Below are 15,942 nucleotides of genomic sequence, written 5' to 3'. Positions count from 1 at the left end.
TTGCCATTTCTAACCCACTTTTGCCTCCTAATTTGGTTCTAAAACTTATTTTATCCGTTTCTAACCCCTTTTATTCTTCTTTGTGCTATTTCTGTAGGCTTTACAGTCATTTCTGTCGTAGTTTTGCCCATTTCCTACCAGTTTTAAGCCATTTTGGGGTGATCTCTGAACAATTTATGGCCATTCTAGCCTGTTTTAACATTTTAGCTATTTCTTAACTAGTTTGTCCTATCTCATCCCTTTTTGTCCAGTTCTACCTCTTTTTAAGACATTTTGGCCATCTCCAAATCGGTTCGTTTTTGTCCGGTTCTTACCAATTTCTTGCCATTTCTGACCTGGTTTCGCCCTTTCCTGACTTGGTTTAAAGCATTTTTGGCCCTTTCTAACCCATTTTCAGTCTTTTTTGGCTATTTCTAAGCGATTGCTGGTCATTCCTATCTTATTTTTGCCATTTTCTTACTAGTTTTGTACCATTTTTGTCTATTTTTGGACTATTTATGGCCATTTCTTGCCTCTTTTAAGGTTTTTGTAGCTTTTTCTAAACTGGTTCTGGCTTATCTCTAATCCTTTTGTCTGAGTTTAAACTCTTTTTAAGCCATTTTGGGCCATTCCCAAACTCTTTTTGTCGTTCTTTACCGGTTTCCTGCCATTTTTAACCCATTTCTGCCCTTTCCTCTCTGAACAGGCTCCTGGCCGTGTGCTGTCTGCGCAGGTGTGCAGCAGGCCCCTTTCTCTTCCTTCTTTACTCATGTCCTTTTAGGGTTCGATTTCAGAACTCTCTGGCAGGCACACGGTACCCCACCTTACTGTTGAACCACAGCAGCAGTTTGCAGCGGCTTAGTTTTATAGGTTGTACAGAGGTAGTCAAGCAGTTGTGCAAGCCTGGTGTTAGCAGTCCTCGCAAGCTCTGCGTGTATCGGGAGGTGATGGCGTACTCCCGTGTGGTTGTGGTATTGTGGCAAGTATCCTGTAGGAACTTAAGTCCTCCACAGCAGTAGAGGAGAGTGCCTCAAAGCAGTTTTTAAGGCTCCTGAGTTACGTGCTTAATGAGTTATGTGCTGCCGAGTTATGTCTTGCTTAATTTTGGGCACGGAAAGTAAGTGATGGCATCGGTTGGGTGCTGTAGTTGGGAGAACCAGTGCCTGGGTTTAGACAGAGTGAAGTGAGAATGGCTTAAGTGGCAGCGAAATTGAGCAAGAGTCCAGCTGTGCTGATACTTGGCACCAGATGTAGCAAGCTGAACTGTCTAATCAGGGTGTGCTTAGTCCACATCTGCTTGTACTGATCTTGCTTTGCTGCAGATGTGATGTTAGAGCTGACTAGTCTGGCAGTAATGCGTGTTTGGGTTTCGCTTACCTGAAGTGCTGAGGGCAAAACACTTCACTTGTCAAGGTTTAAAACAACCCCAGCCTTGTCTTTGCACTCTTCAGAAACACTCATTTGATCTGGTTTGTTTCTTAACAGGCACGTGGCACGGTTACGACCATCTCGAAGGAATACCTGGATCTGCCCTCACTCTTTGTGATCCTGGATTCCAGAGAGGCTTCCGAGTGTACCTGCAGCTGAGGCAAAAGTGGGTAGCGTTTAGTAAGTGCCCTTTCGACTTGGTATCTGTTAAGAGATATTCAGGAGGTTCAGTCGCTGTCTGGCTACAGTTTCTGCCTTGGTAAATCTCCTCCTCTACATATGGTGCTCATAGAAGGAAGCAGAATTCACTTTTCACTTTTTCTGGAAGGCTACAGGTGTGTGTGTAAGGGGCCATAATGTAGTCTCAGTAGCGATGAGAGTGAAAAAGGCTTGTGTTACTAGCAACCTGCTTGCTCTGTAGCAATTTCTTGCTATTTCTGATCCATTTTCTGCCTTTTCCTAACGTGGTTTAACCCATTTATGGCCCTTTCTAACCCTTTTGTGCCCATTTCTAACCCATTTTAAGGGTGGTTTTTTTTTGGCCATTTGTAAACAATTCGTGGCCATTTCTATTTCGTGTTTGCCCTTTTCTTACCAGTTTGGAGCCTTTTTTGGCTATTTCTAACCCATTTCTGCCCATTGCTAACCCATTTCAGGTCTTTTTTTGCTATTTCTAAACAATTGATGGCCACTTCTTTCTTATTTTTGCCCATTTCTCACCCTATTGAAGTCTTTTTTTGGCTATTTCTGAACAATATATGGCCATTTCTAGCCTGTTTTAACATTTTCTTAGCTATTTCTAAACCGGCTTGGGACATTTCTAACCCTTTTTTGCCCAGTTCTAACTCTTCCTAGGCCATTTTGGCCATTCCCAAACCATTTTTCTCCTGTTCTTACCAATTTCTTGCCATTTCTAACCTGGTTTTGCCCTTTCCTGACTTGGTTTAAACCGTTTTTGGCCCTTTACCCCTTTTTAAGTCTTTTTTGGCTATTTCTAAACTATTGCCGGTCATTCCTACCTTATTTTTCCCCATTTCTCACCAGTTTTAAGGCTGTTTTGGCTGGTTCTAACCCATTTTTCCCATTGCTAACCCGTTTTCAGTCCTTTTTGGCTATTCCTAAGCAATTGATGGCCACTTGTATCTTATTTTTGCCCATTTCCTACCAGTTTTAAGCCTTTTTTGGCTATTTCTGAACTCCTTATGGCCATTTCTAGCCTGTTTTAAGCTTTCCTTAGCTATTTCTAAACTGGCTTGAGCTATTTCTAACCTTTTTTTGCCGAGTTCTAACTCTTTTTAAGCCATTTTGGCCATTTCCAAACCGTTTTTGTCCAGTGCTTACCGATTTCTTGCCATTTCTAACCCGCTTTTGCCCTTTCCTGACTTGGTTTGAACCATTTTTATCCGTTTCTAACCCCTTTTATCTTCTTTGTGCTATTTCTGTAGGATTTACAGTCATTTCTGTCGTAGTTTTGCCCATTTCCTACCAGTTTTAAGCCATTTTGGGCTATTTCTGAACAATGTATGGCCATTTCTAGCCTGTTTTAACATTTTCTTAGCTATTTCTAAACTAGTTTGTCCTATCTCTATCCCTTTTTTGTCCAGTTCTAACTCTTTTTAAGACATTTTGGCCATTTCCAAACCGTTTTTGTCCGGTTCTTACCGATTTCTTGCCATTTCTGACCTGGCTTCGCCCTTTCCTGACTTGGTTTAAACCATTTTTGGCCCTTTCTAACCCATTTTCAGTCTTTTTTGGCTATTTCTAAGCGATTGCTGGTCATTCCTATCTTATTTTTGCCATTTTCTTACTAGTTTTGTACCATTTTTGTCTATTTTTTGACTATTTATGGCCATTTCTTGCCTCTTTTAAGGTTTTTGTAGCTTTTTCTGAACTGGTTTGGGCTATTTCTAACCCTTTTCTGCCCAGTTCTAACTCTTTTTAAGCCATTTTGGCCATTCCCAAACTCTTTTTGTCCTGTTCTTTACCGGTTTCCTGCCATTTTTAACCCATTTCTGCCCTTTCCTCTCTGAACAGGCTCCTGGCCGTGTGCTGTCTGCGCAGGTGTGCAGCAGGCCCCTTTCTCTTCCTTCTTTACTCATGTCCTTTTAGGGTTCGATTTCAGAACTCTGGCAGGCACACGTACCCCACCTTACTGTTGAACCACAGCAGCAGTTTGCAGCGGTCTAGTTTATAGGTTGTACAGAGGTAGTCAAGCAGTTGTGCGCCTGGTGTTAGCAGTCCTCGCAAGCTCTGCGTGTATCGGGAGGTGATGGCGTACTCCCGTGTGGTTGTGGTATTGTGGCAAGTATCCTGTAGGAACTTAAGTCCTCCACAGCAGTAGAGGAGAGTGTCTCAAAGCAGTTTTTAAGGCTCCTGAGTTACGTGCTTAATGAGTTACGTGCTGCCGAGTTATGTCTTGCTTAATTTTGGGCACGGAAAGTAAGTGATGGCATCGGCTGGGTGCTGTAGTTGGGAGAACCAGTGCCTGGGTTTAGACAGAGTGAAGTGAGAATGGCTTAAGTGGCAGCGAAATTGAGTAAGAGTCCAGCTGTGCTGATAATTGGCACCAGATGTAGCAAGCTGAACTATCTAATCAGGGTGTGCTTAGTCCACATCTGCTTGTACTGATCTTGCTTTGCTGCAGATGTGATGTTAGAGCTGACTAGTCTGGCAGTAATGCGTGTTTGGGTTTCGCTTACCTGAAGTGCTGAGGGCAAAACACTTCACTTGTCAAGGTTTAAAACAACCCCAGCCTTGTCTTTGCACTCTTCAGAAACACTCATTTGATCTGGTTTGTTTCTTAACAGGCACGTGGCACGGTTACGACCATCTCGAAGGAATACCTGGATCTGCCCTCACTCTTTGTGATCCTGGATTCCAGAGAGACTTCCGAGTGTACCTGCAGCTGAGGCAGAAGTGGGTAGCGTTTAGTAAGTGCCCTTTCGACTTGGTATCTGTTAAGAGATATTCAGGAGGTTCAGTCGCTGTCTGGCTACAGTTTCTGCCTTGGTAAATCTCCTCCTCTACATATGGTGCTCATAGAAGGAAGCAGAATTCCCTTGTCACTTTTTCTGGAAGGCTACAGGTGTGTGTGTAAGGGGCCATAATGCAGTCTCAGTAGCGATGAGAGTGAAAAAGGCTTGTGTTACTAGCAACCTGCTTGCTCTGTAGCAATTTCTTGCTATTTCTGATCCATTTTCTGCCTTTTCCTAACTTGGTTTAACCCATTTATGGCCCTTTCTAACCCTTTTGTGCCCATTTCTAACCCATTTTAAGGGTGTTTTTTTTTTGGCTATTTGTAAACAATTTGTGGCCATTTCTATTTCGTATTTGCCCTTTTCTTACCAGTTCGGAGCCTTTTTTTGGCTATTTCTAACCCATTTCTGCCCATTGCTAACCCATTTCAGGTCTTTTTTGGCTATTTCTAAACATTTGATGGCCACTTCTTTCTTATTTTTGCCCATTTCTCACCCTATTGAAGTCTTTTTTGGCTATTTCTGAACAATATCTGGCCATTTCTAGCCTGTTTTAACATTTTCTTAGCTATTTCTAAACCGGCTTGGGACATTTCTAACCCTTTTTTGCCCAGTTCTAACTCTTCCTAGGCCATTTTGGCCATTCCCAAACCAATTTTTCCTTTTCTTACCAATTTCTTGCCATTTCTGACCTGGTTTCGCCCTTTCCTGACTTGGTTTAAACCGTTTTTGGCCCTTTACCCCTTTTTAAGTCTTTTTTGGCTATTTCTAAACTATTGCTGGTCATTCCTATCTTATTTTTCCCCATTTCTCACCAGTTTTAAGGCTGTTTTGGCTGGTTCTAACCCATTTTTCCCATTGCTAACCCGTTTTCAGTCCTTTTTGGCTATTCCTAAACAATTGATGGCCACTTGTATCTTATTTTTGCCCATTTCCTACCAGTTTTAAGCCTTTTTTGGCTATTTCTGAACTCCTTATGGCCATTTCTAGCCTGTTTTAAGCTTTCCTTAGCTATTTCTAAACTGGCTTGAGCTATTTCTAACCTTTTTTTGCCCAGTTCTAACTCTTTTTAAGCCATTTTGGCCATTTCCAAACCGTTTTTGTCCAGTGCTTACCGATTTCTTGCCATTTCTAACCCCCTTTTGCCCTTTCTGACTTGGTTTAAAACCATTTTTATCCGTTTTTAACCCCTTTTATCCTCTTTGTGCTATTTCTGTAGGATTTACAGTCATTTCTGTCTTAGTTTTGCCCATTTCCTACCAGTTTTAAGCCATTTTGGGCTATTTCTGAACAATGTATGGCCATTTCTAGCCTGTTTTAACATTTTCTTAGCTATTTCTAAACTAGTTTGTGCTATCTCTATCCCTTTTTTGTCCAGTTCTAACTCTTTTTTAAGACATTTTGGCCATTTCCAGACCGTTTTTGTCCCGTTCTTACCAATTTCTTGCCATTTCTGACCTGGTTTTGCCCTTTCCTGACTTGGTTTAAACCATTTTTGGCCCTTTCTAACCCATTTTCAGTCTTTTTTGGCTATTTCTAAGCGATTGCTGGTCATTCCTATCTTATTTTTGCCATTTTCTTACTAGTTTTTTGATGATTTTGTCTATCTTTGGACTTATTTATGGCCCTATTTCTTGCCTCTTTTAAGGTTTTTGTAGTCTCTGAAGGGTTTGGCTGATCCAACCCTTTTCTGCCCAGTTCTAACTCTTTTTAAGCCATTTTGGCCATTGCAACTTGTTTCTGTTCCTTCTGCCCCTTTACCGGTTTCCTGCCATTTTTAACCCAGTTCTGCCCTTTCCTCTCTGAACAGGCTCCTGGCCGTGTGCTGTCTGCGCAGGTGTGCAGCAGGCCCCTTTCTCTTCCTTCTTTACTCATGTCCTTTTAGGGTTCGATTTCAGAACTCTCTGGCAGGCACACGGTACCCCACCTTACTGTTGAACCACAGCAGCAGTTTGCAGCGGCTTAGTTTTATAGGTTGTACAAAGGTAGTCAAGCAGTTGTGCAAGCCTGGTGTTAGCAGTCCTCGCAAGCTGTGCGTGTATCGGGAGGTGATGGAGTACTCCCGTGTGCTTGTGGTATTGTGGCAAGTATCCTTTAGGAACTTAAGTCCTCCACAGCAGTAGAGGAGAGTGTCTCAAAGCAGTTTTTAAGGCTCCTGAGTTACGTGCTTAATGAGTTATGTGCTGCCGAGTTATGTCTTGCTTAATTTTGGGCACGGAAAGTAAGTGATGGCATCGGTTGGGTGCTGTAGTTGGGAGAACCAGTGCCTGGGTTTAGACAGAGTGAAGTGAGAATGGCTTAAGTGGCAGCGAAATTGAGTAAGAGTCCAGCTGTGCTGATACTTGGCACCAGATGTAGCAAGCTGAGCTATCTAATCAGGGTGTGCTTAGTCCACGTCTGCTTATACTGATCTTGCTTTGCTGCAGATGTGATGTTAGAGCTGACTAGTCTGGCAGTAATGCGTGTTTGGGTTTCGCTTACCTGAAGTGCTGAGGGCAAAACACTTCACTTGTCAAGGTTTAAAACAACCCCAGCCTTGTCTTTGCACTCTTCAGAAACACTCATTTGATCTGGTTTGTTTCTTAACAGGCACGTGGCACGGTTACGACCATCTCGAAGGAATACCTGGATCTGCCCTCACTCTTTGTGATCCTGGATTCCAGAGAGACTTCCGAGTGTACCTGCAGCTGAGGCAAAAGTGGGTAGCGTTTAGTAAGTGCCCTTTCGACTTGGTATCTGTTAAGAGATATTCAGGAGGTTCAGTCGCTGTCTGGCTACAGTTTCTGCCTCGGTAAATCTCCTCCTCTACATATGGTGCTCACAGAAGGAAGCAGAATTCACTTTTCACTTTTTCTGGAAGGCTACAGGTGTGTGTGTAAGGGGCCATAATGCAGTCTCAGTAGCGATGAGAGTGAAAAAGGCTTGTGTTACTAGCAACCTGCTTGCTCTGTAGCAATTTCTTGCTATTTCTGATCCATTTTCTGCCTTTTCCTAACTTGGTTTAACCCATTTATGGCCCTTTCTAACCCTTTTGTGCCCATTTCTAACCCATTTTAAGGGTGGTTTTTTTTTGGCCATTTGTAAACAATTCGTGGCCATTTCTATTTCGTATTTGCCCTTTTCTTACCAGTTCGGAGCCTTTTTTTGGCTATTTCTAACCCATTGCTGCCCATTGCTAACCCATTTCAGGTCTTTTTTGGCTATTTCTAAACAACTGATGGCCACTTCTTTCTTATTTTTGCCCATTTCTCACCCTATTGAAGTCTTTTTTTGGCTATTTCTGAACAATATATGGCCATTTCTAGCCTGTTTTAACATTTTCTTAGCTATTTCTAAACCGGCTTGGGACATTTCTAACCCTTTTTTTGCCCAGTTCTAACTCTTCCTAGGCCATTTTGGCCATTCCCAAACCATTTTTCTCCTTTTCTTACCAATTTCTTGCCATTTCTGACCTGGTTTTGCCCTTTCCTGTCTTGGTTTAAACCGTTTTTGGCCCTTTACCCCTTTTTAAGTCTTTTTTGGCTATTTCTAAACTATTGCCGGTCATTCCTACCTTATTTTTCCCCATTTCTCACCAGTTTTAAGGCTGTTTTGGCTGGTCTCAACCCATTTTTCCCATTGCTAACCCGTTTCAGTCCTTTTTGGCTATTCCTAAACAATTGATGGCCACTTGTATCTTATTTTTGCCCATTTCCTACCAGTTTTAAGCCTTTTTTGGCTATTTCTGACTCCTTATGGCCATTTCTAGCCTGTTTTAAGCTTTCCTTAGCTATTTCTAAAACTGGCTTGAGCTATTTCTAACCTTTTTTTGCCCAGTTCTAACTCTTTTTAGCCAATTCCGGCCATTTCCAAACCGTTTTTGTCCAGTGCTTACGATTTCTTGCCATTTCTAACCCGCTTTTGCCCTTTCCTGACTTGGTTTGAACCATTTTTATCCGTTTCTAACCCCTTTTATCTTCTTTGTGCTATTTCTGTAGGATTTACAGTCATTTCTGTTGTAGTTTTGCCCATTTCCTACCAGTTTTAAGCCATTTTGGGCTATTTCTGAACAATGTATGGCCATTTCTAGCCTGTTTTAACATTTTCTTAGCTATTTCTAAACTAGTTTGTCCTATCTCTATCCCTTTTTTGTCCAGTTCTACCTCTTTTTAAGACATTTTGGCCATTTCCAAACCGGTTTTGTCCGGTTCTTACCAATTTCTTGCCATTTCTGACCTGGTTTCGCCCTTTCCTGACTTGGTTTAAACCATTTTTGGCCCTTTCTAACCCATTTTCAGTCTTTTTTGGCTATTTCTTCGCGATTGTTGGTCATTCCTATCTTATTTTTGCCAATTTCTTACTAGTTTTATGCCATTTTTGTCTGGTTTTGGACTATTTATGGCCATTTCTTGCCTCTTTTAAGCTTTTTGTAGCTTTTTCTCAACTGGTTTGGGCTATTTCTAACCCTTTTCTGCCCAGTTCTAACTCTTTTTAAGCCATTTTGGCCATTTCCAAACTCTTTTTGTCCTGTTCTTTACCGGTTTCCTGCCATTTTTAACCCATTTCTGCCCTTTCCTCTGTGGACAGGCTCCTGGCCGTGTGCTGTCTGCGCAAGTGTGCAGCAGGCCCCTTTCTCTTCCTTCTTTACTTATGTCCTTTTAGGGTTCGATTTCAGAACTTTCTGGCAGGCACATGGTACCCCATCTTACTGTTGAACTATAGCAGCAGTTTGCAGCGGCTTAGTTTTATAGGTTGTACAAAGGTAGTCAAGCAGTTGTGCAAGCCTGGTGTTACCAGTCCTCGCAAGCTCTGCGTGTATCAGGAGGTGATGGCGTACTTCGGTGTGGTTGTGCTATTGTGGCAAGTATCCTTTAGGAACTTAAGTCCTCCACAGCAGTAGAGGAGAGTGTCTCAAAGCAGTTCTTAAGGCTCCTGAGTTTTGTGCTTAATGAGTTATGTGCTGCTGATTTGCATCTTGCTTAATATTGGGCACGGAAAGTAAGTGATGGCATCGGTTGGGTGCTGTAGTTGGGAGAACTAGTGCCTGGGTTTAGACAGAGTGAAGTGAGAATGGCTTAAATGGCAGCAAAATTGAGTAAGAGTCCAGCTGTGCTGATACTTGGCACCAGATGTAGCAAGCTGAACTATCCAACCAGGGTGTGCTTAGTCCACATCTGCTTGTACTGATCTTGGTTTGGTGCAGATGTGATGTTAGAGCTGACTAGTCTGGCAGTAATGCGTGTTTGGGTTTCGCTTACCTGAAGTGCTGAGGGCAAAACACTTCACTTGTCAAGGTTTAAAACAACCCCAGCCTTGTCTTTGCACTCTTCAGAAACACTCATTTGATCTGGTTTGTTTCTTAACAGGCATGTGGCATGGTTACGACCATCTCAAAGGAATACCTGGATCTGACCTCACTCTTTGTGATACTGGATTCCAGAGAGACTTCTGAGTGTACCTGCAGCTGAGGCAAACGTGGGTAGCGTTTAGTAAGTGCCCTTTTGACATGGTACCTGTTAAGAGATATTCAGGAGGTTCAGTCGCTGTCTTGCTACAATTTCTGCCATGGTACATCTCCTCTCTACATACAGTGCTCATAGAAGGAAGCAGAATTTTTTTGTACTTTTTCTGGAAGGCTACAGGTGTATGTGTAAGGGGCCATAAAGCAGTTGCAGTAGCGATGAGAGTGAAAACGGCTTGTGTTACCAGCAATCTCCTTGCTCTGTAGCAATTTCTTGCTATTTCTGATCCATTTTCTGCCTTTTCCTAACTTGGTTTAACCCATTTATGGCCCTCTCTAACCCTTTTGTGCCCATTTCTAACCCATTTTAGGTTTTGGTTTTTTTTGGCTATTTGTAAACAATTCATGGCCATTTCTATTTCATATTTGCCCTTTTCTTACCAGCTCTGAGCCTCTTTTATCTTTTTCTAACCCATTTCTGCCCATTGCTAACCCATTTTAGGTCTTTTTTGGCTATTTCTTAGAATTTGATGGCCACTCTCTTTATTTTTGCCCATTTCCTTACCCTATTGAAGTCTTTTTTTGGCTATTTCTGAACAATATATGGCCATTTCTAGCCTGTTTTAACATTTTCTTAGCTATTTCTAAACCGGCTTGGGACATTTCTAACCCTTTTTTGCCCAGTTCTAACTCTTCCTAGGCCATTTTGGCCATTCCCAAACCATTTTTTGTCCAATGCTTACCAGTTTCTTGCCATTTCTAACCCACTTTTGCCCTTTCCTGACTTGGGTTGAACCACTTTTATCCGTTTCAAAGCCCTTTTATCTCCTTTGTGCTATTTCTATACAATATACAGTCATTTCTCTCTTATTTTTGCTCATTTCTCATCAGTTTTAAGCAGATTTTGGCTATTTCTGAACAATTCATGGCCATTTCTTGCCTGTTTTAAGCTTTTCTTAGCTATTTCTAATCTGGCTTATGGTATTTCTAAGCCTTTTTTGCCCAGTTCTAACACTTTATAAGCCATTTTGGCCATTTCCAAACGATTTTTATCTTGTTCTTACCTATTTCTTGCAGTTTCTTACCTGTTTTTGCCTTTTCCTGACTTGGTTTAAACCATTTTTGTCCGTTTCTTACCCATTTCAAGTCTTTTTTGGCTATTGCTAAACAATTGCTAGTCATTCCTATCTTACTTTTGCCCATTCGTTACCAGTTTTAATTGTATTTTGGCTGTTTCTAACCCATTTTTCGCATTGCTAACCCATTTTTAGTCTTTTTTGGCTATTTCTAAACAATTGATGGCCTTTTCTATCTTACTTTTGTCCATTTCTTACCAGTTTTAAGCTATTTTGGCTGTTTCTGAACTATTTATGGCCTTTTCTAGCCTGTTCTAAGCTTTTCTTAGCTATTTCTAAGCTAGTGTGTCTTATTTCTAACCCTTTTTTGGCCCAGTTCTAACTCTTCTTAAGCCATTTTGGCTGTTTCCAAAACGTTTTTGTCCTGTTTTTTTCCAATTTCCTCTATTTCTAACCTGGCTTTGCCCTTTCCTCACTTAGTTTGAAACATTTTTATCTATTTCTAACTCTTCTTTTAACTCCTTTTGCTTTTTCCATACAGATCATGGTCATTTTTAGCTTTTTTTTGCCGATTTGTTACTAGTTTTATAGCATTTTTGGCTATTTTTGGACTGTTTATGGGCATTTCTAGCCTGTTTGAACCTTTTTTTAGCTTTTTCTGAACTGGTTTCAGCTATTTCTAGCCCTATTTTGCCCAGTTCTAACTCTTTATAAGCCATTGTGTCCATTCCCGAACCATTTTTGTGCAGTTCTTTCCAATTTCTTGCTATTTCTAACCCTTTTTTACCCTTTCCTTACTTGATTCGAGCCATTTTTGCCCATTCCTAACCCATTGCTGGCCATTTGTAACCCTTTTTAAGTCTTTTTTGGCTATTTCTAAAAAAATTATGGCCATTTCTATTCTATTTTTGCCCATTTCTCACCAGGTTTAAGCTTTTTTTGGCTGTTTCTTGTCCATTCTTGCCCCTTTGTACCGTATTTTAAGCATCGTTTACTATTTCTAAGCTATTGATGATAATTTTTATCTTACTTTTGCCAATTCCTTACCTTTTGTAATCCTTTTTTGGCTATTTCTAATCCATTCTTTGCCATTTGTACCCCATTTATACCATGCCGAGCTGTGCTGTTCCGTGCCGAGCAGTGCAGTGAAAATTCTGGCCCTTCCCATGGCAGGGGGCTTGGAAGCTCATGATACTAAGGTCCTTTCGAACCCTAATTCTTATGTGATTCTATAGTTTTAATACAGGGCAGTGGGGGAATGGGGGATAATAGGGTGTAATGGGAGGTAACGGGGGTTAACCGGGGTGTAATGGGAGGCATGTGGCCGCAGCACGGTGTTCGCGCACCAGTTCTGGTCCCCCGCCGCTGCCCTCTTCTCCTTCATCCCTGACTGCAGCCATCGGTCCGTCACACCGACGAACACCGTTGATTGGCCGCCGGTCTCTAGGCAGCCAGGGATTGGACGACGCTGACATTCCGTCTCCATATCCCGCCCTCTCCGTGAGGCGAGCTGCGCCGTGATTGGCTATTAGGCGGGAGAGGGCGAGGCTATAAAGGGGGCGCGCGGGGGATGGGGGGAGTGTGGCAGCCGTTTTTTCGTCGGCGGTGATTGGGGTTAAGATAGCGGCGGTCTCGGCAGCGGAGGCGGCTTCGGCAACAGGAGCGGCTGGAGCGGCGCGGGGTCGTTTCGGAAGGAGGGGGCAGGAGCGGCGGGGGAGGGCCGGTGGCAGCGCCGGAAGAGGCTCTTGCGGAGGCAGTGGCGAGGTAGTAAAAGAGCGGCGGCCGCCGGAGGAGCGGCAAGGGCAGTGGGCAGTGCCAGCGGCGGTGGCCGGAGCGGCGGGGGGTGGTGGGGGAAGGAACTAGGGGACTTAGAGTTCATCAGTGCATTTAATTAAATTTGACTTACTTCATGTTTATATACGACTGTACAAATTTGAGTTTTAGTGGAGGCTTTGACGCTTTTGTTCACTTCTGTTCACTTCTATTCATTTAATAATTTTTTTAATAGAGTTGTATTCACTTAATACTGGCTTTCAGCCACTTTAAATTTTGTTCTGTATTTGTTCACTTTATATTCGCTTTTTAGTCACATTTTTCAGGTTTTGGTTTTTTGTTTTCCGGTTTTTAATCACTTCTGTTTGCATTTATACCCTTTTTATTGAGGCACGTTTACTTTTGCTTACTTTTACTCAATTTTTTGTACAGTTCTGTTTACTTTTAATGACTTCTTACTCAGCTTTGTTGGGAAAACCTGCTTTTGGTAACACCCTGTGAGGCAGAGTGAAGTGTAAAGGCTTATTTGAATAAAGGGAGATAGAATAGAATCATAGAATAGTTAGGGTTGGAAAGGACCTTAAGATCATCCAGTTCCAACCCCCCTGCCATGGGCAGGGACATGTCACACTAAACCTTATCACCCAAGGCCTAGTCCAACCTGGCCTTGAACACTGCCAAGGATGGAGCAGTCACAGCCTCCCTGGGCAACCCATTCCAGTGCCTCACCACCCTAACAGGAAAGAATTTCCTCCTTATATCCAATCTAAACTTCCCCTGTTTAAGTTTTAATCCTTTACCCCTTGTCCTACCACTACAGTCCCTAATGAAGAGTCCATCCCCACCATCCCTATAGGCCCCCTTCAGATACTGGAAGGCTGCTGTGAGGTCCCACATAGCCTTCTCTTCTCCAGGCTATATCTCCACCAGACATGTCTGGTTCAGGGTTTTCCATTTGCATTCAGTATTCACTTACTTGATACCTTCCCTGCCCTGCCCTGTTAACATTACTCGTTTCGTGTTCCTTTGAAACTCCTGAGGGATATCTTCTCATTCTTGGAATTTGTTCTTGTTAATTTTAAAAATTTATTCCTTGTTTCTAAGCCTTGACTGAGCAAAGCATACATGAAATGGACACTGTATGAGTAAAGCTTTACATAGATGACATTGCAACACCAGTCAAATGCAGTTCTTCACATCTTAAAAACAATTGGAGATAGAAGAATATTTAGACAAATTCAGCAAGAAGTTGTCAGTCTTCATATGGGTGTACTTGGCATTTTCTCTTCATTTAACCTTGCAGGGTCTTTCAAATGGTTCCTTAAATTCACTTTCCAAGATAAGATAGGTTGTTTAATTTTGGCTGCTGCTTGAAAGGTATAACCCAGATTAATATCTGCCTGAAAAAAACTACCTTGTGACTTTAGATCAGGAAAACTGGGTGATAGCTGATGATCAACCTGAAACCATCTGTCATAGGTCTCCACTAACATGCAGAATTACGATATCTCTGCATGGAAGTACTTTGGTAATTGAACATTTTCTAGGAACCGAGCAACCATCTCATTTGGTAGTTGAATTTGCACAAAGATTATGTAAATCCTGGTAATCTTATCTGCATTTCAGGTTAACAATGAAGCTTATGCCTGTTACACCTCAAGAATGAACAGAACTAAACAGAGAAACCTAAGCCAAAGGCCAGTCTTGGAATGAGCATCCGTATCTGACACACATGGTTTCCAGTTGTAACACTATCTCCTATCTTTGTTTAGTACCTCTGACAGAATTGTTTGCTACATCAATCCTCCTTTGTCATGATCATGATTTTTTTCTTCAAACTTATAGTCTATGATTCAACATGTGGATAGTCAAAAAAAAGTTTCCAGGATTAGTGGACTTAGTAGACACAGAGAAATACGTCCTCAAAAATGAGGAGTCACATTTCTTTACTATGATATTTGAACTGGATGCTCATACAATCCAGAAATATTTTCATTATGAAAACTGAATTATGAAAATAAAATATAAAATCTGTATTTGTATATCACACGTATAGATAAATGCAAATTTATGTCTGTCAGGTATGTTTTTATAAACAATATTGTATCTTCTTAAATCCTAAAGCATGAACTTGTCTAAGTCTAGGCTATACTCCCATTGCTTTTAAGTGATTAAGTTTTGACATGTGAAGTATCCTATTGAGCTTTTCAGGCTTGCAGAATGATGGCATTTTGCATGGATATCTGACCGAGGCTTGACTGTTTTACTTTCCAGACATTTTTATTGTTATACAGTATTCCATAGTGAAAGACATGCATCAGTTCTCTTGTCATACAAAGTTCCAAAGCTGGAACTGTGTGTCTCAGATCCTCTGAGCCATTCTACTCTTCAGAAGTGACAGTTCCCATGAGACAGGTGAGTTTTACAAGGCCAAGCAAGTCTTGCGAGGCTTAAAAAGTTATTGCGTTACTTTCACCGTTTCTTTTTCATAGAAAAACAGGTTTTCTGTAAGATTCAGCACTTTCTCTCAGTTCTCAGCAGGTTGTGTGGTTTTGGCAAGGCCACAGCTTTTCTCCACACCTTTATTTAGGCTTTTTATTCACCTTTATTCACTTGTATTCAGCTTTGAACTCACATGTGCTTGCTTTAGATTCGCTTTTCATTCACGTTTATGCAGTTTTATTCAGACTTATTTGCCTTTTAGTTACGTTGAGTGCTCTTCAATTCTGTTAACTTTTCTTGGAGATTTATTCAGGCTTATTCCCTTTTATTCTTTTTCATTGACTTTTAATTAGGTTTTATTGAGTTTTATTCAGGTTTATTGACTTTCACTGGTGTTTACTCACTTTTCAGCTTGATTCCTGTTTTATTTAACTGCAGTCTAGTTTAATCGAGCTGGAGTGACTGCACTCGGCCCAGCATCACGATCGAGTGGAGCTTCCCGCAAAGGTGAGACCCACAGTGATCCCCACAAAGGGGAGACCCGCAGCGACCCTCATGCTGCCGCGTGGTGCTCCAGTGACACCCGATAGGTACCCTGCAGCGACAAGTAGACACTCCCAACACCTGCCCCATAGTGCCCTATAGATCCGCAACACAGGTCCCACAGCTTTTATTGATTCCTGGCATCATGATGTCACAAGCACTGTGATGACATCATTAGCATCATCAGTGAGAGTGTGTCTTATAGGGCCCTCAAATGCCCCTTAGAGCCCCAGCCACCCTCCCCCACAACCCAGAAGTACCCCACCACCATCTGGTTTTTTTATTC

This window comes from Neopsephotus bourkii, unplaced genomic scaffold, assembly GCF_033783945.1.
Source record: "Neopsephotus bourkii isolate Nb327-2 ecotype Australia unplaced genomic scaffold, CSIRO-AGI_Nbou_v1 NB_457, whole genome shotgun sequence".
NCBI classification, from domain to species: domain Eukaryota; kingdom Metazoa; phylum Chordata; class Aves; order Psittaciformes; family Psittacidae; genus Neopsephotus; species Neopsephotus bourkii.
This window is presented reverse-complemented; position numbering follows the sequence as displayed.